General features: G+C 37.5%; 1 protein-coding gene and 1 long non-coding RNA gene across 7 annotated transcripts in view; both read left to right on the top strand.

Annotated features, from left to right (window-relative positions):
* The window catches only part of MCU (mitochondrial calcium uniporter), a 235299-nt gene that overhangs the window by 109329 nt on the left and 99970 nt on the right, over positions 1-26000 (top strand). The gene's annotated exons all lie outside the window — the stretch shown is intronic.
* LOC118500812 lies at positions 3435-6590 on the top strand. Its single transcript, XR_004903400.1, has 2 exons — positions 3435-5843; positions 6053-6590. It is a non-coding gene; the product is annotated as an uncharacterized LOC118500812 (long non-coding RNA).

Here is a 26000-nt window from a genome sequence, read left to right as displayed (position 1 = left end):
GGACAAATTACTAAATACAATGGGACTATAGTTTCCTCTGAATAAAATGAAGGCATTAGACTAGATCAGCAGTTTTCAAATTTGAGTAATGTGCAGATCCTTTAAAAGGGACAGGTATTCCAAGTGTTGATTTAAATTATATTATTGTTTTTAATAATAAATAGTGTGGACAAACATAAAGCTAAATAGAAGTTCCTTTTGCTGTATCCATGTAGGGCCACAAAACCAAAACAAATGAAGTACAAACAAAACTACAAAACCAAAATATTAACAACATTAATATGATGAATGATAATGGGTTGCTGAAAGGAAAGTGCTGCTTGCAATGTGAATATGTTATTGCTCCTTATCCTATAAATTCTTTTGCATTAGGCTACCTAGGATACTACACACTAGATGATAATTTAATGCTCCTATCATGTTTCTATTAAAATTGTCTTTTATGTAGTGCATCATGGTATCGTTTGGCCTTCAACGCCAAACTGTATTGCCTGTCTCTGCTGTTCTCATTAGCCTAGGATAGTGAGGGAGACTGATGACTTTCCGTGTTGGTAAACACAAAAGCAGGGACACAGAAGTCCTGGAAACACTCAATTGTAAAATATTCTTTCAGGTCATCCAGATTTACAAAGATTACCAGTGATCAAGGCACAAACTTTAAAACTTCTTATAGAGAACCTATAAACTCTTGAATGTACAGCCATTGATCTTGGCTGTGGTCCATGCTGAGAACACTGACTCAGATTATTAAGCTGCTTCTATGATTCTGTGACTAGGAAACTGTTCCTGTAAGTAACTATAGTGATATATATACACAATCCAGGGTTTCTCACTGTCTTAGATTAGGAAAATATATTTATGAAGCTAAACAAAATCAGGGTATTTTTTAAACAAGCAATAGAAAAAAACCATACTGTCGAATTGCTGTAGTGCAGCATTCCTTGATAAGAGGTTATTTTGCATCCCCAAGAAATGTTTGGCTATGTTTGGAGATGTGTTTGGTTTGCAACAACTGGTGGGGGGCAGCAATGCTACTGGCATCAGGGATGCTTCTAAACGTGCTATAATACACAGGACAGCCCCTCACAACAAAGAATTATTCAGCCCAGAATGCCAGTAGTGCTCACTAAGAAACCCTGCTGTAGGGCAATGTACCCAACCTAAGGGTGGTTTTAGACATAAAGAGAATGGCATGATCGTATTTTTAAAAATGTTATTATTGAAAGTACAGAATGTCCTGTGGTCTATCCTATAATAATAAAATAATATCCTATAATATAATATCAGGACTGTTTAAAATCAAATATTTGTGAAATGGATTCTTACTTTAAGAATTGTTTCCTGAAATGGATTTAGGAACAAAAGAATAGAAGTATGGAGCTGCTCAGGGTTTTTTAAAGCAAACATGGTTTCCATAGTATAGTTGCAGAAGCTGTTACCTAAGCAAATCAACCTTATTTGATTTGTCTTACATTTCTTATAGCTTTTTGTATAAGATTTTTCTCTTCTACAATTAAATTTGAAAGAATAGCTTTTTAGTTGTGGTTCAAAATTACATCAAAGTGATGTCTGAAATATGAAAATCTACGTGTCCTTTATGACACCATATCAAGTGAGAAAGTCATCATGTTTTCAGCACCGGGTCACTCTTAGAACTTTTTGTTTTGTTTTGTTTTGTTTTGTTTTGTTTTACTTCTTATTATGTAAAATTTTCAAAAATATACAAAATGAAGATAATAACTCATGAACTCTGACATACCCATTAGCCAGCTTCGGCGTATGAACATCTTGCCGGTCGTGTTTTATCTCTCCTCTCCCTGCTAGATCCCTTCCCAGAATTATTTTAAAGCAAATTGCAGACATCCTGTTATTCCATTGATAAACGCTTTCTGACACTGTTTGAAAATGAAGATAGAGAAGGTATTACCTTGTGGGAGGGGGTGTGCTGTTGAGGAAGGAGAATTGTAATAAGTCTTTGGAGTGGAGGTTTATTAGATATAGGTGGGTAACCTAGAGCCCTCCATGTAGTAGGTGCTCTATTTTATACTTACTGAATTGAAAAATTTAATATAAATGATATGTGAAGTAATATTACAATTTTAATGTGCCACAAAGGCAATTTATTTAGTTTTAAAAATAGCTTTTATGCCACTTTTAATTTTAGTATTGGCTTTGATCAGAACCCGGCCCTGCCACTGCTCTTCTTTTTACCCTCTGGCATCTCACTAATTGGTATGTTTTCTTCTGGCCCCTTTCCCAAGTGTGTACCTGTGACTTGACTATTGGAAATCTGATAGTACTTTGATTCTTCCCTTTAAATATTTGGAACTTTAAAATTCCTAAATCTAATGAAAGGGGGTTTAAGTGAGAAAGTGACATGAAAAGATTAGCATTTTTGAACAATAGTGGTTATGTTGTAGAGGATAGATTGGAGGCAGAGAGAACAGCATTGATGCAGTTTAGACTTGAACATATAGAAAGGTGATTGAGCAGCTATGTAAGAACTAGAACCCACAGTCTTTGGTGACTGAATGAAGGAAATTGGAAGGACAGAGTCAGGAACGATGGCCAAATGTGTAATTTTGACACCTAAATGATGGTACCATCTTCTGAGAGAAGAAATACAAGGGACAGACTATGTTTGTGGGGAAAATATTCTTCTATGTGATTTGCTAGTTTGGTGAGTGGAATAGGGGAAGAATCTTCTTTCAACTCTCATCATGGTGTTCTAGTGAAACAAGAATTGTTTTACTAGAGAAGCACTTTGAAAATTCATTTAATTTATGCTTTTTAACTGGTTTATGAGAAGACAATTTGTTGGGCTACATGTCCTCCCAGTTCTTCGTGCCATGCAAATTTTGTGTAGTCACTGGACCAGATTTTACCTGACACACACACGTCAGAGATGGTATATGAGGTGTTGAGAGAAATAACAATCAAAGGTGGGCATACGAGGTATGTCTGGAAAAAGTCCAACCATTGTTAATGTAATAAGAATGGTTTGAGGGACATTGATGTAACCTGGCAGCCAAGGAGAGTGGACTGGAATGTGCATATCACGCATGAACAATGGTGACTTCACTGCATTAATCAGCAGGGGCAATAGATGCCATTGAGTGAGCGTGTGTACTCAATGTGATGTATGGCCTTCACATTCAAAATGACTAAGTGGAGCAAGGAATCTGCATCAAATTTTGCATTAAGCTTGAACATTCTCCACAGAAACTATTTGGATGATTCAGAAGGCCGCAGCTATGGACAACTAGTGATCAGCAGCTTCATTAGGACAGTGCACTCGCTGTGCATCACATCTTGTGCAGTTTTTTGGTGAAACATCAAATCACCCAGGTGACAGCCCCCCTACAGCCCAGATTTGGTGCCCCTTGAATTCTGGCTTTTCCCAAGACTAAAATCACCTTTGAAATGGATATTTCAGACTGTCAATGAGATTCAGGAAAATTTGACCATGCAGCTGATGGTGAATGGTGATGGAGAGAACTGTGTGATGTCCCAAGGTGCCTACTTTGAAGGGGACTAAGGCTCATTGTCCTATGTACAGTATTTCTTGTATCTTGTATCTTCAATAAATGTCTCTGTTTTTCATAGTACATGGCTAGATACCTTCTGGAGAGACCTCTATACCTAAGATAAGTGAAAACATCTGTCTACACAAACTTATATAAAAAATTGTGTGTATAATGTCCATAGTAGCATTATTCATAATAGCCAAAAAGTAGAAATAACCCAAATGTGTATGAACTAATGAATGGATAAATAGAATGTGCTGTATCCATACAGTGGAATATTTGACAACAAAAATGAATGAATACGGATACCTACTATAACATAGATGAATCTTACAAATATGCTAAATAAAAGGCAGTCACAAAGGCCATACACTGTCTGATTTCATTTGTATATAATATCCAGAACAGGCAGTCCATAGAGACAGAAAATAGATTAGTGGTTGCTGGAGCTGAGTGAAGCACAGTGAGGAGAGACTATGAATAAGCATGAGGGTTCTTTTTGGAGGGATGGAAATTATCTACAATAAGATAGTGATGATGGTTACATAACTTTAGGTGATGGTAACATATTAAAGACCGCTGAATTGTAGAGTTTAAAAGGGTGAATTTTATGGCATATAAATTATATCTCAAAAGTAATCTTAAAAATAACTGTGGAAGAAGAAAATGAAAAAGCTTGTCAGTTCTTTTAAAGTAATGCACTAAGATATTGCTTGGCTAATATTGTGTGTGTATGGGTGAATTGGGAAGAGAGGAGGAAAGATACTTGTGTCATTACTTGTTAAAACATTTACCATAATCTCTTAAGAGAGCAGGCACATAACACCTACTTTATTTAATTGGAAAGCCACAAAGTTTCACTTTACCCCCTCCCCCCAATATTCCCATCATCCAGAAAGGTCTAACGACGGGGACGGGGGACCAAAAATAGTGATATTTGAGTTTTATCATATCAACTGCATCTCTGGTTTTCTCCTGCTAACACCTTCCTCATATTCATAGGCTGACTGTGAAAATCAAATGAAGTTTTAGGCAGGAGAGGGCTCTTAAAGAATTAAAAACATTCTACAAATGTGAGATAACAAATATAATAAAACAATTTTTAATTTGGTGACTTGTGATGTCTATTTAATTGATTTGACTGACTTGTAGAGACAATAATTGAATGAATAGTTTATTCATTTATTTCTGGGTATTTTTGCCATCTTAATATAATTTTAAGAATTGGAATACTGGAATGGGGTGAAGGGAGGGAATATTAGATGAGTAGATTTTTTATGTAGAATTTGGTATCTTGTTATTGGTAATCAGGAAACATTTGATGATTTGAGTTTGTCAGGCAAGGATTTGGAGGATCAGAAATTATTGAGGCTGAAGTTACTTGGAGCCACTGGGGACCTCTTTGTTTAGGTATATAAACTGATTTATCCTTAGCCTTGGCTTCCAGCTTTAACAGTTTTTCCCCATAGCTTACTTTGCCTCTGACACTTGCTCTTTCAGTTTTTTAGATTCATCAATTTTAAATGAACCATTGTGGAGTTATATTCAACTTAAGGCTAGACAGGTTGTAGGTGGTGAGGATTCCTGAAGGCAGAATATACACAAAATACACTGTGTGTGAGGTATATTCATTCATTCCATTTTGGATTAAAACAGGCTTTTGGGGCTTGGGTATTTATATTTGTTTTCAAAAATTGGTGGTTGTATAGTTGTATATAAATAAATGGTCTTGTTTTCCAGGGAACCAGTTGAGACTTAAGTGTAGGAGCTTAACCTGAGCTCATTTCTAGGTGAAGAATGAGAATGATGAGTTGCTTAACATACTTCAGATAAATACGCATCTACTTTCATGTCAGTTCCTTCCATTTTTTTACCCTGTCTCTTGGAGCTGTGATATATTTAAGGTCTTTGTGGATTCACCAAAGGGATAATGACCCTGGAATCTATTTTAGTGACAGGACCTTTGTAGGTGATCCAAATGATAGATTCTAATACAATGAGGACACTGTGACTTGTGGTCATGCATAGCTGCAAAAAGGGGAAACTCCTTTGTAGTTCAATCAGATATGTGTGCTGACTTCTATGGGGGGAGCTAGTGGGTGCTGCCAGGGCTGCAGACTCCTCTGTACTGCTTAGATAACAATTCTCTGTACTCCATCCTCTTTGATCTTTCTGATTCCACAAAATAGTATATCTAACCACGCATTTGGATTGGGGGTGGGGGGCAAGAACTGGCAATACAAAAGAATGCCATATTCTTTCTCAGTCCACCTGAAATCTTACATAGTGCTTGTACAAGAGTAGGGCAACTTAACCGTTCCATTTCCATTTTTTTCTTTTTTTTTAAAGATTTTATTTATTTATTTTTACAGAGGGAAGGGAGAGAGAAAGAGAGAGAGAGAAACATCAATGCGCGGTTGCTGGGGGCCGTGGCCTGCAACCCAGGCATGTGCCCTGACTGGGAATTGAACCTGGGACACTTTGGTTCACAGCCTGTGCTCAATCCACTGAGCTACACCAGCCAGGGCTTCCATTTCCATTTGTAGCATGCCTGGCATATTTTCATCTTCACATGTATCTACTTCTTCACTCATGCTCCTCCAAATGCTCTCTTGTTCCTTTCCATTTATTTAAATCCCATCTATTTTTAAAAGTCTAACTGAATTTCTTTCTCATCTGAGGAACCCGTTTTAACTTTATTTAACTTTACAAAGATGTGTGTTTTCCCTTACTGCTTTGTAAGTTCCTTGTATGTAGGGGTTATGCATAATTTGCATCTTGGCTGGTAGTTAGCAAGGCCAGGAACAAGAGAGGTTTTGGGACTCTAGTGCAGCTATCTAACATCCTGCAGTAGCATACAAGGGACTAGCCTTTGAATTTTAAAAGAAACCAGATAAATGATCAAGAATCCAGGAATTTAGAAATACTGGTGACTGTTAGTGTCTCTCACTGGACCCTCCTACTATGACAGTGATTTTTAACTTTTTCATCTCATGGGATACAGAAACTAATTACTTAAATTCTGTAGCCCACCAAAAATATATTACATTTTTCCAATCTGACCAAAAATAGGTATACTTTTGATTCATTGACACCAGACAGCTATAGTTGTGTTGGCTCTTGTCATTTTTTTATTTGACAGTCTAAGGGAAAAAAGGTCAGGGCCTCTGACTAAATAGTCAACTATTTCATGTTTTAAAAATTGTTGCAGCTCACCGGTTGAAAAATCACTGGACTAGGCAATTTGCAGCCTACAGTTCCACAGGAAAGTATGAAGGAAGTTCCCAGTCATAAAAAAAGGACACAGTAACTAAATTGGTATGAAGTTTTAGCTGAATTTACTTTAAGTGTAATTAATATCCACCCTACATTCTTCATTAAATAGCTTAAATAAAACCACTGCTTTGCACGTGCTCTGCCTTGGCTAGAGAATGCCAATGTTTAGGTTGTTTTCAAGTTGGATTTTATTACTCAACATAGGTACACCATCTAGGTACATTTATGTAAAGCTTCCTGATAGTTTGAAGGACTAAGTTTGTTGTTTATTTTTTTTTTTACTTTCCAGTTACAGTTGACACACAATTTCATATTAGTTTCAGGTATACACCATAGTAGTTAGACATTTATATAACTTATGAAATGATCCCCTGATAAATCTACCAATAGCTACCCCCCAACACCATACATAGTTACTACAGTATTATTGGTTATATTCCCTAAGCTGTACTTTACATCCTGTGATTATTTTGTCACTACCAATTTGTATTTCTTAATCCCTTAACCTTTTTCAGCCAACCACCCTAACCTCCTCCCACCTGGCAACCATCAGGTCTTTGTATCTATGAGTTTGTTTCTGCTTTTTGTTGTTCATTTGTTTTATTAGATTCTACATATAAGTGACATCACATAATATTTTTCTTTGTCTGACTTATTTCACTTAGCATAATAGCCTCTAGGTTCATCTAATTTGTCACAAATGATAAGATTTCATTCTTTTTAATGGCTGAGTAATATTCCATTGTATATATGTACCAATTCTTTATTAAATTGTCTATCAATGGACACTTAGATTTCTTTCATATATTAGCTGTTGTAAATAGGCTGCAATGAACATAGAGATGAAATATTCAAAATGATGTAAATCAAGTGCCTACAATCTAGATTACTCAACCCAGGAAGTCTATCATTTAGAATTGAAGGAGAGATAAAGAGCTCCCCAGACAAGAAAAAGGTAAAGGAGTTTATCACTACCAAAACCAATGTGACAAGAGATGTTAAAGTGTCTTCTTTAAGAAGATGGAGGAGGAGATAAATCTGATTAGTAAAATGGCAGTAACTACGTACCTATCAATAATTACTTTAAATGTAAATGGATTAAATCTTCCAATCAAAAGACCCAGGGTGCCTGAATAGGGAAGAAAACAAGACTCATACATAATGCTGCCTACAAGAGACCCACTTCAGATAGGAAGACACACACAGATGGAAAGTAAAGGGATGGAAAAAGATTTTTCATGCCAATATCCCTGATGAACATAGATGCAAAAATCCTCAACAGAATATGAGCCAACTGAATTCATCAATAAATTACAATCAAGTGGGATTTTATCCCTAGATTATGTTTCAGTTTTTCCCATTCCTTTACTTCCATCCCCGTGTCTAAAACAAGTGTGATGCTATTCATTTTAGAGAATATTATTCAGGACAGAGACATGGAAAAAACATCTATGGCTCTTCAAAGTGATGTGTTTTGTACCCAGATATGGAATTGCCACATGTCACTCATCAAGGTCTCTCTTTAGCATCTCAGAGGTGTTGCATCACTGCGTGAACCATCTCTTTCTAAAAGAGCTTGCTTAGTGGGACAGTGTTGGGATTTCTAGCCCATTTTCTTGAGGTAAAAATATACCAAGTTAAAAATTGCAGGATAAAAGAGAAGCTTTTGGTCAGGGAGGCAGTTGTATAGAGCATATACTGTTCATTTTATCAAATGTAGAGGGAAAGCAGATAAATTCCAAGAAAAACACATAAAGTGGAATGAGATGGAGAATAGAGTGTGATAAGTCCCTAAAATCAGATGCATATAGAAGAATCTTCCCCATGATTGGCTCCCAATGTTTTTTTAAGTAGTATTGCTTGTTTCTTTCTTAGTTCTTTTCTATTTTTAATTTTTTTAAATTATATTGATTTTGCCATTACAGTGTCCCAATTTTACTCTTGTGCTCCCTCCACAGCACCCCTCACTCCCTCAGGCAATCCCCCCACCATTGTTCATGTCCATGGGCATGCATACAAGTTCTTTGGCTACTCCATTTCCTATGCTGTACTTTACATCCCCATGGCTATTCTGTAACTATCTATTTGTACTTCTCAATCCACTCACCTCTTCACCCATTTGCCTACATGCCCCGCCTCCAATCTGACAATCATCAAAATGCTTTCTGTATCAATGATTCTGTCTCTGTCCTTCTTGTGTGCTTAGTTTGTTTTTATATTCAATTGGTGACAGATATGTATTTATTGCCATTTTATTGTTCATAGTTTTGATCTTTTTCTTAAATAAGTCACTTTAACATTTCATTAATAATGGTTTGGTGATAATGAACTCCTTTAGCTTTTTCTTGTCTGGAAAGCTCTTTATCTGCCCTTCTATTCTAAATGATAGCTTTCCTGGGTACAGCAGTCTTGGCTGTAAGTCCCTGCTTTTCATCACTGAATATTTCTTGCCAATACCTTCTAGCCTGCAAAGTTTCTTTTGAGAAATCATCTGACTGTCTTATGGGAATTGCCCAGTAGGTAATTAACTGCTTTTCTCTTGCAGCTTGTAAGATTCTCTCTTTATCTTTAAATTTTCGCATTTTAATTATGACGTGTCTTGGAGTGGGCCTCTTTGCATCCATCTTGTTTGGGACTCTGCGCTTCCTGGACTTGCAGTCTATTTTCTTCACCAAATCAGGGAAGTTTTTTTTTTTCATTATTTTTTGAAATATATTACCAATTTCTTGCTCTTTCTCTCCTTCTTCTGGCACCCCTATGATATGAATGTTGGACCTCTTGAAGTTGTCCCAGAGGCTGCTTATCTTTGTTTTTTTTTTGGATTCTTTTTTTTTCTTATTGTTTACATTGGTGGGGTTTTTTTTTTTTTTGCTTCCTGTGTTCCAAATCATTGATTTGATTCTTGGCTCTATTCACTCTATTGTTGTTTCCCTATAAATTGTTCTTTATTTCAGTTAGTGAATCCTTCATTTCTGACTGGGTCTTTTTTATGCTGCTGAGGTCCTCCCTAAGTTCCTTGAGCATCCTTATAACCAGTGTTTTGAATTCCACATCTGCTAGATTGCCTATCTCCATTTTGTTTAGCTCTTTTTCTGGAGCTTTGATCTAGTTTTTCATTTGGGCCATGCTTCTTTGTCTCCTCATTTTGGCAGCCTCCCTGTGTTTGTTTCTATGTATTTGGTATAGTTGCTATGAGACTCTGTCTTCGTAGCATGGCCTAATATAGTAGGTGTTCTGTAGGGTCCACTGGCATATCTTCCCCTATCACCCAAGCTGGGTACTCAAGTGTGCCCTTCATGTGTGCTGAGTGCACACTTCTCTTTGTAGTTGGTCCTTGATTTCTGTTGGCAGGTCAATGAGAGGGATTCATCCAGGCCAATTAGCTGCTAGGACTGGTTGTAACCACTAACCACCAACCACTACTGCCTGTGGAGACACAGCCCTGCAAGGGCATGGTAGTGGTACCCTGATGTGGACTGGAGCTGCCCACTGGGTATGCATGCTCTAGGGCTTCCCAGATGGTGCAGGCCAAGGTCAGCTTCCACCTGTGTTTTGCCTGGGGCCACCCTGACTGAGCTATAGAGCAGTCTGAGATGGCTGTTGCTCGTGCTAGTCTTGGAGATTCCCAGGTGAAGCCAGGCTGTGAATCTAGGTTGGCTACTGCTACTGCCTGGCACCACTTAGCAACAGGTATTGGGGCTGGGGGCCCTTTGAGGCTGGCTGTTGCTTGTTTGAGAGGATTTAGAAAGTTGTGAAGCATGAGCCAAGACCAACCATTCATATGGAGCAACTTGGGTAGAGTTGAGTGGGACAGAGACTCTAGGGATCTCAGGGTGGGGCAAATAGTTTTAGCCAGGTTGATGGAGTCTCACATATGGTACCATCCTGCCAGCTCTGTGGATCTGTATGGAGAAGGTTAAAAAAAAAAAAGACAATGGCCTCTACCCACCCTTCTGTCTGTGAGGAAGCTATCCCCCAGTTCTCACCTTATGCCAGATACTTCAGTCCCTCCCCATATGCCACTGGTACTTTTCATGCTAATACCTAGTGCTGATGCTCAGAGGGAGTGAGTCTGGGTAAGTCTCTTAATGGGTTCTTTAAGAGGAGCTGCTCGGAACTCCAGAAGTTTCTTCTATTGACAAAATCCCTGCTGGTTTTGTAGCCAGAGGTTATGGGGACTTACTTCTTGGCACTAGAACCCTGGACTTGGGAGCCTGGTGTGGGGCTGGGACTCCTCGCTCCCAAGATATCCCTCCTGAATTTTTATCCACCACATGTGGGTGAGGGACCAGCCTGTTCCATGTCTCCACCCCCTACTGTCTAGATGGATGTGGTTTCTTTAATTCTGTAGTGGTCAGACTTCCATTCAACTTGATTTCTGATGGTTCTGAGTGATGGTTGTTCTACATTTTAGTTGTAATTTTGATGTGGTTGTGTGAGGAGTCGAGCTGTGTTTACCCATGCCGCCATATTTACCAAAGGTCTCTGTTTTTCTAGTTCTTTTGTATAGTTCTCAAGTTATTTTATTTTGTCCTAGAGTCTTTAGTGTCAAAAGCAGATTATGGATGAGTTTATTATGTAGTTTAGAGCCAAATGCATTATTGAAATTAACCAGCCCCCAAAAGTCAATATCCCATTACTGTACCTTTTTGGCTGTGTAGTTAACCCTGCCGCTTGATTCAAGGGAATCCAAGGGAAGCCCTGTCACTGTTGCAAGTTGTAGTTTCTTGCTTAACCCTTCATGCTGTGCTACTAGGTTGAAGAGCCCTTTTACCTGTATCTCTGAGGGGATGGCATTTTCAAAGTAAAGATTTCCTTCTACTTCCCTCTGAGAACCAGTGTAGTATATTGCCTAATACTCTTCAGAGAGAGATTGCTTGCTTTGATTTTGACTGAAAGGGAAGTACATAGGCTGTTGCTTTCTTCTTTTCATATCAAATTAAGATGATCACATTTGGGAAAAACTTTGCTTTTTTTTCCTTTTTTTTAATTGTTGTTCAAGTACAGTTTCCATTTTCACCCCCTCCCCGCCCCCTCACTCATCCCTGCCTCCCATTCTATAACCTACACACTTTGTCTTTGTCCATGTGTCCTTTATACATGTTCCTTGATGGCTAATTTTTCTTAATAGATATCTTGGAATTATGTCTCTTATGCAGGTAGTAATTATGGTTTTTAAAGCTAAAATGTGTGATTTATTTACTTAAAATAAGCCATCTTGTAGCCATGCATAATATTCCCAGGCATTTTGTTGGAAAATAAGTGCAGTAATTAATTGGCTACAGCTAGTTGTAGGAGAGGTTTAAGAATAGATTTAAGTAATTTTGCTGCCTACTGGCATAGCTAAGAAGGACAGAAAGTCCCTCAAAGCAATTTGTTGGTGGGGATTAGGTCTCTGGATGTCCTGACTGTCAGGAAAAGCCCCCAACAGCTCTTTTAAATGTTAATGTGGCACTGTGCAGAGAGATGAGGACCATCTCATTTCAGTGCAAGTTGCTAGGGAAAGCCAGTCCCTAGGTATGCGTGGGTGTGTGTGAGGGCTGCCAAGCACTCTGCCTCTCTGTCTAAAGTATACTGCAGAGCGAGCAGCTTTGCCTTTTTATTGGACTCCAGTGTGGGGAATCCCTGCTAGCCAGTAAATTTGGGGAAATTCCTAAGTGCTGATGCATTTTCAGCTCTAAAATGATCATGCCCTTGTTGGAGTAAGGAGCAAAAAGCACATAGAGAATGTTTTTAAAACACGAGTCAACCAGTTCCTAGTGTATCTTTTACTTGATGGAGCTGTGCAAGGATAATCTTTCTGTTGTCAAGGGAGCAGGGATTCCACGTATCCAGAGATTGCTCTTCTTTTCATTTACCCAGGGCTCCTCCTGCTCTAATTATTTAGCATGCAGATGCAGTTTTGTGATCCAGCAGGAGAATATCCCCAGTTTCCACACATATCATGCAGTCAGTGAGACAAATGGTAGTGGTGGCTGCTCCAGACAAACCTGGCAGTGTTTCTGTCAGCAGTTTTCTAATAACCTTGGTGTCTCTGCAGTAAGGTTAGTGGTTGTGTATTTACTGAAGCTATATCTTTCTTTTTCTTTCTTCTCTCTGCCTCCATCTGTACCCCCACCTTCCCTCCTGCCACCCCCTACATTTAGGTTTATACACTTGTCTGTGGTATGCAGGAACTAGACATGCATTATTAAAATACATCTTAAAGTTTTTAAATATGTGCATAATAGAAACATATCTAAATGTTCAAAAACATTCTCTGATTGGCCTGGTTAGTGGCAGATTAAGGACACAGAATATAAAATAGCCAAATATTTTCTGGGAAATCATGCTTATTGAATAGGCATTTGTCTGACAGATTGAAATGAGCTGCTTTTTTTGTGTGTTGGCATATAGTCCAGAATTGCAATTTTATTCACTTTATAGTGTTTGTGTAAAATTCTTTTGACTCATTTCATGGAAATAAGGGCTCACTTCAGCTCTGACCCTTGTTTGTGGCAAGACCGTGCAAAGACAGCAAATTTCACCTTGGTTTAATTTGTAGGGAAAACATTATCATGAATGTGTAACCACTTAATTTAGTATTAGCTATATAATCATAGAAATGGACGAAGAGAGAATCCTTTTGGAAAGGAAATTTTTATAGAAGTCAAAGAATGTTTCTCAGCAACTCATAATTAATAGGTATTTATTGCATATGTACTCTGGGAATGTATTGAGCACTTTACAAATTCCAGAGAAGAAGAATACATTGTCTACAAGGTTTTTCATACCAATTTGAGTAGATAAAAGTTGCCCATGGTACAGTAAGTGAATGCGACTCTATTAAATAAGGTACTAAGCTATGCAGCAAAAGTCCGAGAATACAATGATACATAATGAACTGATTTGCCAGTGAGATCATTTCATTAGATGTGAGACTGGTGTTCAGATATGTTACCGGGTTTAGTTCATGTAGTTCTGGATAACTGTGGGATTATGGCTAGTTTTTTTGTTTTGTTTTTTAATTTTTAGTATCCATATCCTATCTTTGAACACATTGATGTTGAGTGAGCAGCCACTGCTTTTGCCACCTGAAAGAATGAGTCATATGTGGTAGACAGAGATTAGTTTTTAGAATCAAATGTATCCAATTTCAGATCCTAACTGTGCTGATGCTTTCTATTAGCTTAATTATGTAATTTAAAATGGTTTTAATATTAAGCTAAACAAAACATAATTTGAAAGACATACCTGCTGCCCATTTATCTTTTTTTTATTTTAATCATTGTTCAAGTACAGTTTTCTCCCCCCCACTCCCATTCCAGCTCACCCACCCAACCCTCCCCCCTTCCCCCCCCCATTACCCTCCACCCCTAGTTTTTGTCCATGTGTCCTCCAAATTTGTTCCTGTAAACCCTACCCATTCCCCCCTGAAATTCCCTCTTCTCTCCCCTCTGGAAACTGTGAGACTATCCCCTATTTCAGTGTCTTTGGTTATATTTTGCTAGTTTTTTTGTATTGTTGTTTAGATTCCTGTTAAAGGTGATATCATGTGGTATTTGTCTTTCACTGCCTGGCTTGTTTCACTTAGCATAATGCTTTTAAAATAACACATCCTTCTGGACCCAGCTGAGGTCCCCCTCCAAGAAGCTTTCTCTGGCCACTTCTGCCCACAATAATCTTGTCACTGAAAATTCATTTTCTCTTACTTATTTAAATTGTATTATGTTTACTTCTCATTTTGCACTTAAGCATTTTTATAAATTAATGTATATCTTTTTATGATTGTATTATGCTTTGCTAGTTAGATCATTAGTTCTTAGATGACATGGACCTTGTTTTCGTTCGTTCATTTGTTTCTTCCTGATAGTGTCTCAGTGTTATTCTTAACATAGCAGGTACAGAGTTGAAAAGTGAAGAAAGTAATAAATGGAGACAATTGTATTTGAACAACAATTAAAAAAAGAAAACAAAGAAAGCAATAACAGTTGTCAGGAAACAAGGGCAGATTCTGTTCTATATTCCAGGTCATGAAGGGAGTTCTGGCCTATTCATTTAATAGGTATCCAGCCATTACCTAAACAGGTAATTGCTGACTTTGAATGTATGACTCCAGCTGGTTAAACACCTAGTGGCTGCTCTCCATCCAATGTAACCCTGAAATGGTAAGATTGTAGTGAAAACACATAGATAGTAGGACCTATGAATGGTTACACATACAAACCAGTGATGAGTAAAATTTATCTAATACATTCTGTTTGGAAATTTTACACCACATCCATGTCGCTAAGGGATGGGTAAAGAAGATGTCTTAAATCATTTTATATTTTGCATTGTCACATAGTAGTACATCATGAGTAATTAACTCATGACACAGCACTTGATTATTAGTTTATAACATTCCTTATTTTAAAATATAATGCAGTAGACCAGGTAACTATTGGAATAAAAATCACATTTTCTTAAGTAGGGACCTAAGAGCATAAGGTTGGGTATGCCTGAATCCCTTCTTTTGGCAACAGTCTAGAATGGAATGTGATATCTTGGTACTAGTTTGGCTGTTTTCTTGAATCTCATCTTGTTACCTCTTTCTATAAGTGGAAGCAATTGACAAATAAGTCTGTGCTTAGAGTTCTTGACTCCTGTAACTGGTTCATTTGCACCTATTTAGAATGATTACTGTGTTTACTCCTTGAGGCGTATAAGGGGTATGTTTGGGGTAGTAGATGAATAAAAATTAGAGGGCAGGGTTGTAACTTCTCAGTTTTTTAAAAGAATTTATTTATTTAGTTTTAGAAAGAGGGGAAGGGAAGGAGAGAAACATCAATGTGTGGTTGCCTCTCATGTGCCCCCTACTGGGAACGTGGTCTGCAAGCGAGGCATGTGCCCTGACTGGGAATTGAACCGAGATCATTTGGTTTGCAGGCCCACACACAATTCACTGAGCTACACCAGCCAGGGCTGTAACTTCTCAGTTTTTATCCTTGGTCCTCCCACTGACTATCTCTGAATTTACATACAAGTATGCTAAGGTACACACTAGGGACCTTAAAACCTACCACTACCAAGTGAACAGAATTGACATTCAGTTAATTGACCAGTTCCAAAAATGGGATTGTATGGCTGGAAATTTTGGAAACAGTAATGGTGTTTAAGAATATAATCTTAGCAAAATAAGTAGTAAGATGTTCTAAGTTTAAATAATATTATGTAATTCAACTTTTGATGTTGGTAGTATGGATACCAGTTAATATCTAATAGAGTGAAATGTCTGGAATTTGAATTTGAGTGCATATTAGCTATAATACAGTATTCCTCAAAGGTCTGTAGCCCTGAGACATCTTTAGAACTATAATAGCTTTAGCTTCAGGTCAAGTAAATGTAGGAGCTTTTAAGAATTTATAATGTGCCCTGGCCGGGTATCTCAGTTGGTTACAGGGTTATGTGAATATACCAAGGTTGTGGGTTCCACCTCTAGTCAGGATACATGCAAGAAACAATCAATGAATGCATAAATAAGTGGACCAACAAATTAGTGTTTATCTTTCCCTCTCTCAAATCAATCAGTAAAAAATAACTTATAATGCTAGCTCTATATCATTTTATAGTCTATTCATCTTGTTTTGATCTCTTTCTCACTGATTTTTTTAAATAGGAGAATTGCTCCATTTCCGTACTACATCCATACAAAGTAAGATTAAACCATATTTGACACACAGGATTAGTTAGTTCTTCTTACCCTCTTCCCTCAAACGTAATATTGGTGGAGTTTGTCTCCATATTTCTAGTTCTCCCTTTCTACTTCCATTAATCTTGGTTAAGTCCTGTGCCCATGTAATTCTTCATCAAATTTGCACCCCTGGAAAAAATTAGACTATCAACATATTGATTAATCTTTATAACTCTCCTGGGCTTCTGGAATTAAATTCATATTTCTAATCATGGTACAAAAGTAGTTATTCTCTTTTAAAGACATGATAGAAATAAGCCAAGCTGTAAAAGACAAATACCATATGACCTCACCTTTAAGTGGAGCCTAAGCAACAAAACAAGCAAGCAAGCAAGCAAGCAAAATATAACCAGAGACATTGAAATTAAGAACAATGTGACAGTAACCAGGGGGGAGGTGGGAGGGGGGTAATGGGGGGAAAGGAGGGAAGGGTTTTGAGGAACAACTGTAAAGGACACATGGACAAAACCAAGGGAGGCTGAAATCAGAGGAGTGAGGTTGGGATGGCTGGGGTGGAGGGGAGTAGAAATTCTCATTTCTTATTAAAGTGGACCTCTTTTTGCTTGGTGAAATTACCCTGGGTATTCCTGGGCTTCCCTGGTGCTTATTTATTTATAGGTTTGTATCTAGGAGGGTTATATAATAAAAGCTACTAGGCATGCTGGATGCCACCATACTCAGAAAGCTTTGATTGCAGAAGTACTTTTGTGAATACCAGCACTTCAGTTGAAATGTAACATCCTAGGATTTCAAATCCAGTATATATTTAAATCATAATAGTGCTTTTCATTTTGATTATAGAGGAATAAGAAACATATATTGTGGTCTGACAAAGAAACAAATTGTGTATTTTTGGCGGCATTTCAAAATCTTGAAAGCCTTGCTCTATTGGTATATACTTAGTAGTTATTCTTCAGCGATTGATTCTCCCTGAAAGGAATAGTATGCATATGATGTATTCTTCATAGTCTTCATAGGTGGGGAGAAGGATTGCAAGAGTATATAATAGTCCTCCTTTATTCACAGTTTCACTTTCAGAAGTTTAGGTACCCATGGTCAACTGCAGTCTGGAAATACTAAATGGAAAATTTCAGAAATAAACAATTCATATGTTTTAATTGCATGCTGTTGTGAATAGCATGACAAAATGTTCAGCCATCCCACCTGGGTCGTGTACCGTCCCTTTGTCCAGCATATCCAAGCTGCATACAATACCCATTCATTAGTCACTTGGTTATCACATCAGTGGTCAAGGTATCGAAGTCCTTGTGTTGAAATAACTTATTTTAGTTATTTTATTATTTTTATTATTGTTAATCTCTTTAATAATAGATTAAACTTTATCATAGGTATGTGTGTATAGGAAAAAATATACTATTTATAGAGTTCAGCACTATCTGAGGTTTCAGGCAACCACTGGGGGGGTCTTGGAATGTAACCCCACTTTCAGGAATATTGACCCTGAATTGTCAAATAAAAGTTGTTTTATAATCACTCTGCCTTAAGTAAAATGAATAAATTTTAGAAAAATTTACATTAAAACTGCTAAAAATTGATAATGTTTGTGTCTGATAATTGTGATTATGTTTTAAAAGTAATTTTATCTTTTAGAGATATTGAAATATTAATGTATAACATGATATAATTTTTAGGACTTTCTTCAGAATAATGTTAGTAAGGGAAATGGGATGTAGAACAAATGGAATAAGATCAACCAAAAGTTGGTAATTTTTTAATCTGGGTGATGGGTATATGGGGATTTATCATACTATATATTTATATAAATTTGTTTTGTTCTGTGGGAGGCAGCAAAAGCTATATGCAGAGATTGAGTGTGTCTTTGTCAGCAATTTATTTAGCATTGGTTTGCTGTAGAATTATAATAATATCACAAGCCAATAGCATGTAGGATAATATCTCTTACTAAACAAAATGTAGAAATAACATACTCCAAACAAATGACAGATTAATCACCCTATTGTTCCAGGCAAGGGTAAATAAAGAAATAAAGGTCAAATTTAATATGAAGTGTACCTTGTATGGTGATTACCAGAGAGAAAGAGGAGTGGGGGAGGTAAAAGAAGATAAAGAGGAGATAAATGGTGATGGAAGAAGACCTGACTTGGGGTGATGAACACACAATACAATATACAGATGGTGTGTTATAGAATTGTATGCGTGAAACCTATATAATTTTATTAACCAGTGTCACCCCAATAAATTTAATTAAAGACATGAGGTGTACCTTCTTTTTTTTTAATATATTTTATTGATTATGCTGTTACAGTTGTCCCATTTCCCCCCTTCTCTCCCCTCCACCCTGTACCCGCCTCCCACCCACATTTCCCCCCTTTAGTTCATGCCCATGTGTCATACTTATGAGTTCTTTAGCTCTACATTTCCTGTACTATTCTTGCCCTCCCCCTATATATTTTCAACCTACATTCTATGCTACTTATTCTCTATACCCTTTCCCCCTCTCTCCTCCTCCCACTCCCCTGCTGCTAACCCTCCATGTGCCCTCCATTTCTGTGGTTCTGTTCCTGTTCTAGTTGTTTGCTTAGTTTCTTTTGGTTTTGCTTTAGGTGTGGTTGTTAATAATTGTGAGTTTGCTGTCCTTTTACTATACATGTCTTTTCTTTATCTTCTTTTCTTAGATAAGTCATTTAGCATTTCATAAAATAAGGGCTTGGTGATGATGAACTCCTTTAACTTGACCTTATCTGAGAAGCACTTTATCTGCCCTTCCATTCTAAATGAGAGCTTTGCTGGATAGAGCAATCTGGGATGTAGGTCCTTGTCTTTCATGACTTGGAATATTTCTTTCCAGCCCCTTCTTGCCTGTAAGGTCTCTTTTGAGAAATCTGCTAAAAGTCTGATGGGAACTCCTTTGTAGGTGACTGTCCCCTTATCTCTTGCTGCTTCTAGGATTCTCTCCTTCGTTTTTACCTTGGCTAATGTAATTATGATGTGCCTTGGTGTGTTTTTTCTTGGGTCCAACTTCTTTGGGGCTCTCTGAGCTTCTTGGATTTCTTGGAAGACTGTTCCCTTTGCCAGATTGGGGAAATTCTCCTTTATTGTTCAAATACATGCTCAGTTTGTTGCTTTTCCCCTTCCAATTCTGGTACCCCTATAATTCGGATATTGGAACATTTAAAGGTGTCCTGGATGCTCTTAAGCTTTTCCTCGATTTTTTGAATTCTTATTTCATCATGCTTTCCTGCTTGGTTGGTTCTATCTTCCTTCTGGTCCACTGTATTGTTTTGAGACTCAGATTCCTTCCTTTCACTATTGGCTGTCCTCCGCATATCTTCCTGCATCTCTTTTATGGTAACCTGCATCCTTTCATCTAAATTGCGCCCAAAATCAATCAATTCCATGAGCTTTCTGGTCACCAGTGTTTTGAACTGCGCATCTGATAGATTGGCTATTTCTTGGTCGCTCAAAAGGATAAGTCCTGGGGAACTGATCTGCTCTGTTGAAAACGTATTTTTCCCTGTCTCTCCTTCCCCCCTCCCCCAGGTCTGGTGGCTCTTGTTACGGTGGGGGGTGGAGCCTTAGGTGTTCACCGGGGCTGGGCACCCAAGTCACTAGATTGTGACGTTATATGTGGGGGCGGGGGCGGGGGCGGGGGCGGGAACGGGGACGGGAGGGAACAATGGCCGTAGTTCCGTTCTCCTGGGCTCAGACCCTTCTCTGGGCTCCCGGGCTGCGAGTTCTGCCTTGGTCCACAATCGCTGCCCCTCTGGGTCTGCCAGCCGCAGCTTGCTACTCAGGGACCACCGCTGCGTTCTTGCGCCGCGATGGCTGTCGCGCTGATTTTGCGCCAAACTTTCCCCAACCTCCGCGTGCCACCGACCCGTGCCAGCCCCACGCCCGCCCAACTCGTCTTCTCCTACCAGTCCGGATGAACGCATCTACTTCAACTTCTTGGCTGTCCAACTTCCATTCAGATAAATCCTCTGTCGGTTCTGGGTGTTATTCTATTTGTAAGTTATTGTTGTAAATTATTGTTGTTCTAATCTTGGTTGTGCAAGGAGGTACGGTGCGTCCACCTATTCCTGCATCTTGCCGGAAGTCCAGGTGTACCTTCTTATATGAGGAGGCACTCAGGAGAGTGGGTGAACAGCCAAGAATGATTTCCAGCTGCCAGCACAGTGAAGTCCCCTGTCACTATAGTACATTGCTAGGGAATCAGGATGCCAGTGTTGGTAGGCAGGCTGGTGTTTTTCATAGGCTACTTTCTGGGGTTTTTTATTGTTGTTCAATTACAGTTGTCCCCATTTTTCCCCCATTACTCTTCCCTGCCCTACCCCACTACCACATTCCTGCTTTGTGGTTTATCACCACTGCCTTGGCCAGTAGTGCCTCCTCAAGACAGGAGTTAATGCCCTGAGAATCTCCAGAGAGTTTTTAAGATTATCAAAGAGTTGCCTCTACCAAACCAAAACTCTCAAACAGTCCTGTCAAGCTCTCATTATTTGTAGTCTGTAAATGTCCCCCTTGCCATAGTTACTTCTCCACATGCTCTTATCAATCAGTCCCCAGCTGGGTCCCTCAGCTGTTGGGCTGCTGACTGCTTATCAGTGACAACATGTAGAATAGAATGATGACACCCTGGCATGACTTACATCATTGTAACAAAACAGTATGGAATGATGACATACTGTGATACAACTTCATACTTAACATCAATGCAACCTTTTCCCCCCATAATCAAGTGGATTAAAATAACTTCACTTAAGTCATAAACAGATGAACTTGAAATCATATTAAACCTATATACAACAAAATTAAAATTTTCCCACAATAATAAAAAGTTAAAGTAAAAATGCCTTGAGAGTTCTTCAGAGGGAAGTAAGTTAAAACTTACTGAATAGATACTGAAAAGGGTAAGCTTTAGTTTCTGGAAAACTCACTTATGTAGAACACTTAATTTTCTGACAATGCCAAGTAAATGAGGCCTGCTGTGGTGATTTTGGTAACCTATGCTTGTGCACTGAACAAATGAAATAAGAAACTTTTGTTCTCATTTTATTTCTTTTTTTTTTTAAGATTTTATTTATTTATTTATTTTTAGAGAGGGAAGGGAGGGAGATAGAGAGAGAGAGAGAGAGAGAGAGAGAGAGAGAGAGAGAGAGAGAGAGAGAAACATCAATGTGCGGTTGCTGGGGGTTATGGCCTGCAACCCAGGCATGTGCCCTGGCTGGGAATCGAACCTGGGATACTTTGGTTCCCAGCCTGAGCTCAATCCACTGAGCTATACCAGCCAGGGCCCTCATTTTATTTCTTTTTGAAAAAACTTTATGATTACTTTGTTTATCCACAAAAACTATCACATGATCTGCTTTACTGGATTTCGTCTGGCATCACAACAAAAAAAAGTTACTATACTAGGTAATTTTCAAGCTGTGCTCCTAAAGTACCCGTGTCTACAGAATCTGAGAAGTATACCCTCAGAATTGTGGGGAAATCCTTGGCAAGATTTCTTTGAAATCTCATGTTTTATACTTGAAACTTGCATGTATATTTTATTCGACTATGTACTAAGTATATCTATTTATTATAATATTAAAATGCTTTCTCCTGTAACTCCAAGGAAAATACATTCCAGGGAACTATGTCAGATTTCTCCTCTAACACCAAGTAACAACACGTGGGCACACTATTTCTTATTCATTCCCCAATTTGACCACAGCTCCTGATTACTAGAAATGCTGACTTCTGATGAGGCACCTGTCTGTTTCCTTATGATAAGTAGCTGCTGTGCATATATATTCTTAACTGTTATCTTTGTGGTGAATCATAACTCTTTGTAGCCTGCCTTAGATATCTCTTTCTAGCTGTGTGATCTTGTATCTCTAACCTCTCTTTGAGCTTCAATCTGACAGTAAAACAGTACTAACATAATTAATATGTAGAGGTTTAAAAGTTTTTATACTTATTGTCCCTAATTACAAAGATCATATTCAACAATGCAATATGAACAATACAGAAATGCATAAAAGAGGGAAAAAAACTACCCATCATTCTAGAACCCAAAGATAATTATTATATTTCTTTTAAGGTTTTATTTATTAATTTTTAGAGAAAGGGGAAGGGAAAGAGAAAGAGAGGGAGAGGGACATCAATGTGTGGTTGCCTCTCACACGCCCCTAACTGGAGATCAGACCCACAACCCAGGTATGTGCCCTGACTGGGAATCAAACCAGTGACCCTTTGGCTCACAGACCAACACTCAGTCCACTGAACCACACTAGCCAGGGCTAACCACTGTATTTTTATCACATCCTCCCAAAATTTTTTCTAAGTGCATTTAAATTTCTTTTAATTTTTAGAAATTTTTTAAATTAGAATTTGTAAGTCAGTCAGATAATACAGAAGTGTTATAGAATAAAAAGCAAGCATCTCTGCTTAGAGATAAATTCTTTCAAACTTTTTTCTATGCTTGTACAAATGTGAGGATATATTTCATATTAAAATACAGAATGACACTATATATATATATTTTAAAGATTTTATTTATTTATTTTTAGAGAGGGAAGGGAGGGAGAAAGAGAGAGAGGGAGAGAAACATCAATGTGTGGTTGCTGGGTGCCATGGCCTGCAACCCAGGCATGTGGCCTGACTGGGAATTGAACCTGCAACACTTTGGTTCGCAGCCTGCTCTCAATCCACTGAGCTACGCCAGCCAGGGCGACACTATATATCTTAACACAAATATAAAATCATAATGTATTTAATTTTATCACTTAATTTGTATACCTAACATTTCCATGAAATATTCTTTTCACAGATGTATATATGGATCATCCTCATTAAAAAAAAAGGATTTTATTTATTTTTAGAGAGAGGGAAAAGGAGGGAGAGAGGGAGAGAAACATCAATGGGTTGCCTCTTGCACCCCCAGCTGGGAAATGGGCCCACAACCCAGGCATGTGCCCTGACTGGGAATGGAACCAGTGACCTTTCATTTTGCGGGATGATGCCCAAACTATTGAGCCACACCAGTCAGGGCTCAGCCTCATTCTTTTTAACTGCTATGTAGTATTTGATTATATTGATATACCACAATTTATTTAGATTGTTTCCAAATATTCACTAGAATAAATAATGCTAAATGAACATTCATTCATTAAATATTTAATGAGCACCCTCTGTGTGCCAAGGCACTTTTTTGGTTTTGAAAATACAATGGTAGACAAAACTAAGTTTAAGCCTTCATGAAGCTATTCTTCAATGAATACTCCTATCTTTGTATACTTGTGACAAGTCACTACAGAAAAATTTTGAAAGTAGAATTGTGGGGGCAAATTACACATGTTAGATGCTGCAAAATCTCTTTATTTTAATTTGATAGGAAAACAACTTGTTTTATTGTTTTTAATTTTTATTAAGATTGAACCTTTTTTTCTGGTTACTGGCCATTTGTATTTCTGATTTTATGAATTGTCTATTCATATGTTAAATAGTATGTGATGAGTGTGTAATAAATGGCTTTGAAATATATTGGACATTTAACATTTGGTTGGACCATGGTTTCTTTTATTAATTATTTTTTCTAATCAATCTGACAAATAATGCAAAAGATGGAAAAGCCTCTTATTCATGTATCAGCAAGTCAAGATTTATTTACTGAATGACTTAATGAATCCACATAGTTACCCTGTCTAAAAATTACATCTTCTGTGTTATTCTCTTTATTTGAAACCTGAAAATTCACTGATTATAAAGGCAAATATCTTCTAACAGAATTCTGAATAAAAGAGAAAGTTGTGCTTTCCTAAAGAAATCTTTGAATTGAGTTGTATTTGGATGATTTTTTTAACCTTGCCAGCAAGTATTAGATTTTTTAAATTGAAATATAATTTACACTCAAAAAAGAAATATAATTTATATCCAACTTAGTATACAAATCTTAGATGTTGGATATTTTTAAAACTGTTTCAGTAAAAGGAAAGACCAAAACTTTTAGCATATTATCACTAACTTGGGGAGATGGAGACGAGTACAGGCCCTATTTAGTGCTTTGAGTACTTCCTCTGAAAAGGGAGAGTTCTATTAGTGTTATGATACAATATCACCTATTAAGTTAGGTACTATTCATGTATGATAGAATTTTAAATTGATTTAGAAACAAAGGTCAGTGAAGGGTTCTAATTGATTAAATAATTTTCTACACAGTAATTAGTATTGCTTCAAACTCTTCTAGTCCTTTTTGCTAAAGTATTTCCTAAAGCTCTCTTCTGCTCTGTTGATACTATAGGTACAGTACAGTGACCCTTACTTTGAATGATTATATTGTCAGGTACCTTATTCAGTGACATTATTTTGAATGTAAAAATATTTTTATCATCAAGGGTCGTAGTATCATCAGAAATGATTTGATAAAATTTTATAGTCAGGACCTTAAAGATCATCTAATGAGTACTCATATCATAGATGGAGAAACCAAAGTTCAGAGAGAAGTGAGGAACTTGAGAAAGATCAGTACTGGAGCTAACACTAGAATTCTGGCCTTCTGACTTCAGTCGCCTGTTCTTCCCATATACCCTACTTCTTTTGAGAGGCTGACACTTACTCTGACACACAGACTTCTTAGAAGAATATTTTTGGTCAGTTTTCTTCAAAATTGCCACTTTATTCTAAAAGTAAAAATAGGAAATATTTTGTTTCATGCAGGTTCTAGGCAATTAACTCAAAGTAATAATGAAGCACGTTTTCCACATTAATGTGAAATTTCTTTGAAGAGTATGTATGTGGCCTTTGAGGAATTGGAACACAGAGTATTTAGCTCAAAAAAAAAAAAAAAAAGAAACTCCCACATTGTAGATGCTGGCACATTCTTCCTTGAAGGCTATAAGGCATTTTCCAATGCAAATGGCTCTGAGAGGCAGGCTGCTAGTGTAACCTGATGATTTTCCTTACCTCCTTGAGCCAGTCATCTAGCAAGCTTCAGTAACTTCAGCATTTCAGTGAGTCTACAGTAGGAACAAGAAACAGACAAGACAAAGAAATTTGGTTAACCCCATCTCCATTTAAAAATAATTTTGTATTTAATTGAAATATAAATCAAGCCTGTTTGAGTTTTCTTAAAATAAATACATACATACATACATACATACATACATACATAAGTATGAGTGACTCAAAGCCAGCAGCTCTGGCCAGGGCTTCTGAATGATGTCTTAAAACAGCTTTAGTAAAACCAGCAAGAACCTAAATCAGGCCTAGGAATCTGTGATTTCATCAGAATTGATCAGAAAGGAGATTGTGGTAAACACTTAACTGCTCCAGGCTGTTGGACAGTCACAGCTCTCCGGGCCTGCCCTGCTCAAATACTATATTATATTACATAATAATATATTGTCAAATTATTCAGCCTTTGCTTTTAAAAGCAAATAAAACATTGATTTGCATAATTCTTAAAGCTTCACTTTCTGTTTTATTCCTTTATTTAAACATTAAAATACTATTTGTTTATA

The sequence above is a fragment of the Phyllostomus discolor genome, chromosome 5 (genome assembly GCF_004126475.2).
Source record: "Phyllostomus discolor isolate MPI-MPIP mPhyDis1 chromosome 5, mPhyDis1.pri.v3, whole genome shotgun sequence".
NCBI classification, from domain to species: Eukaryota; Metazoa; Chordata; class Mammalia; order Chiroptera; family Phyllostomidae; genus Phyllostomus; species Phyllostomus discolor.
This window is presented reverse-complemented; position numbering and strand designations above follow the sequence as displayed.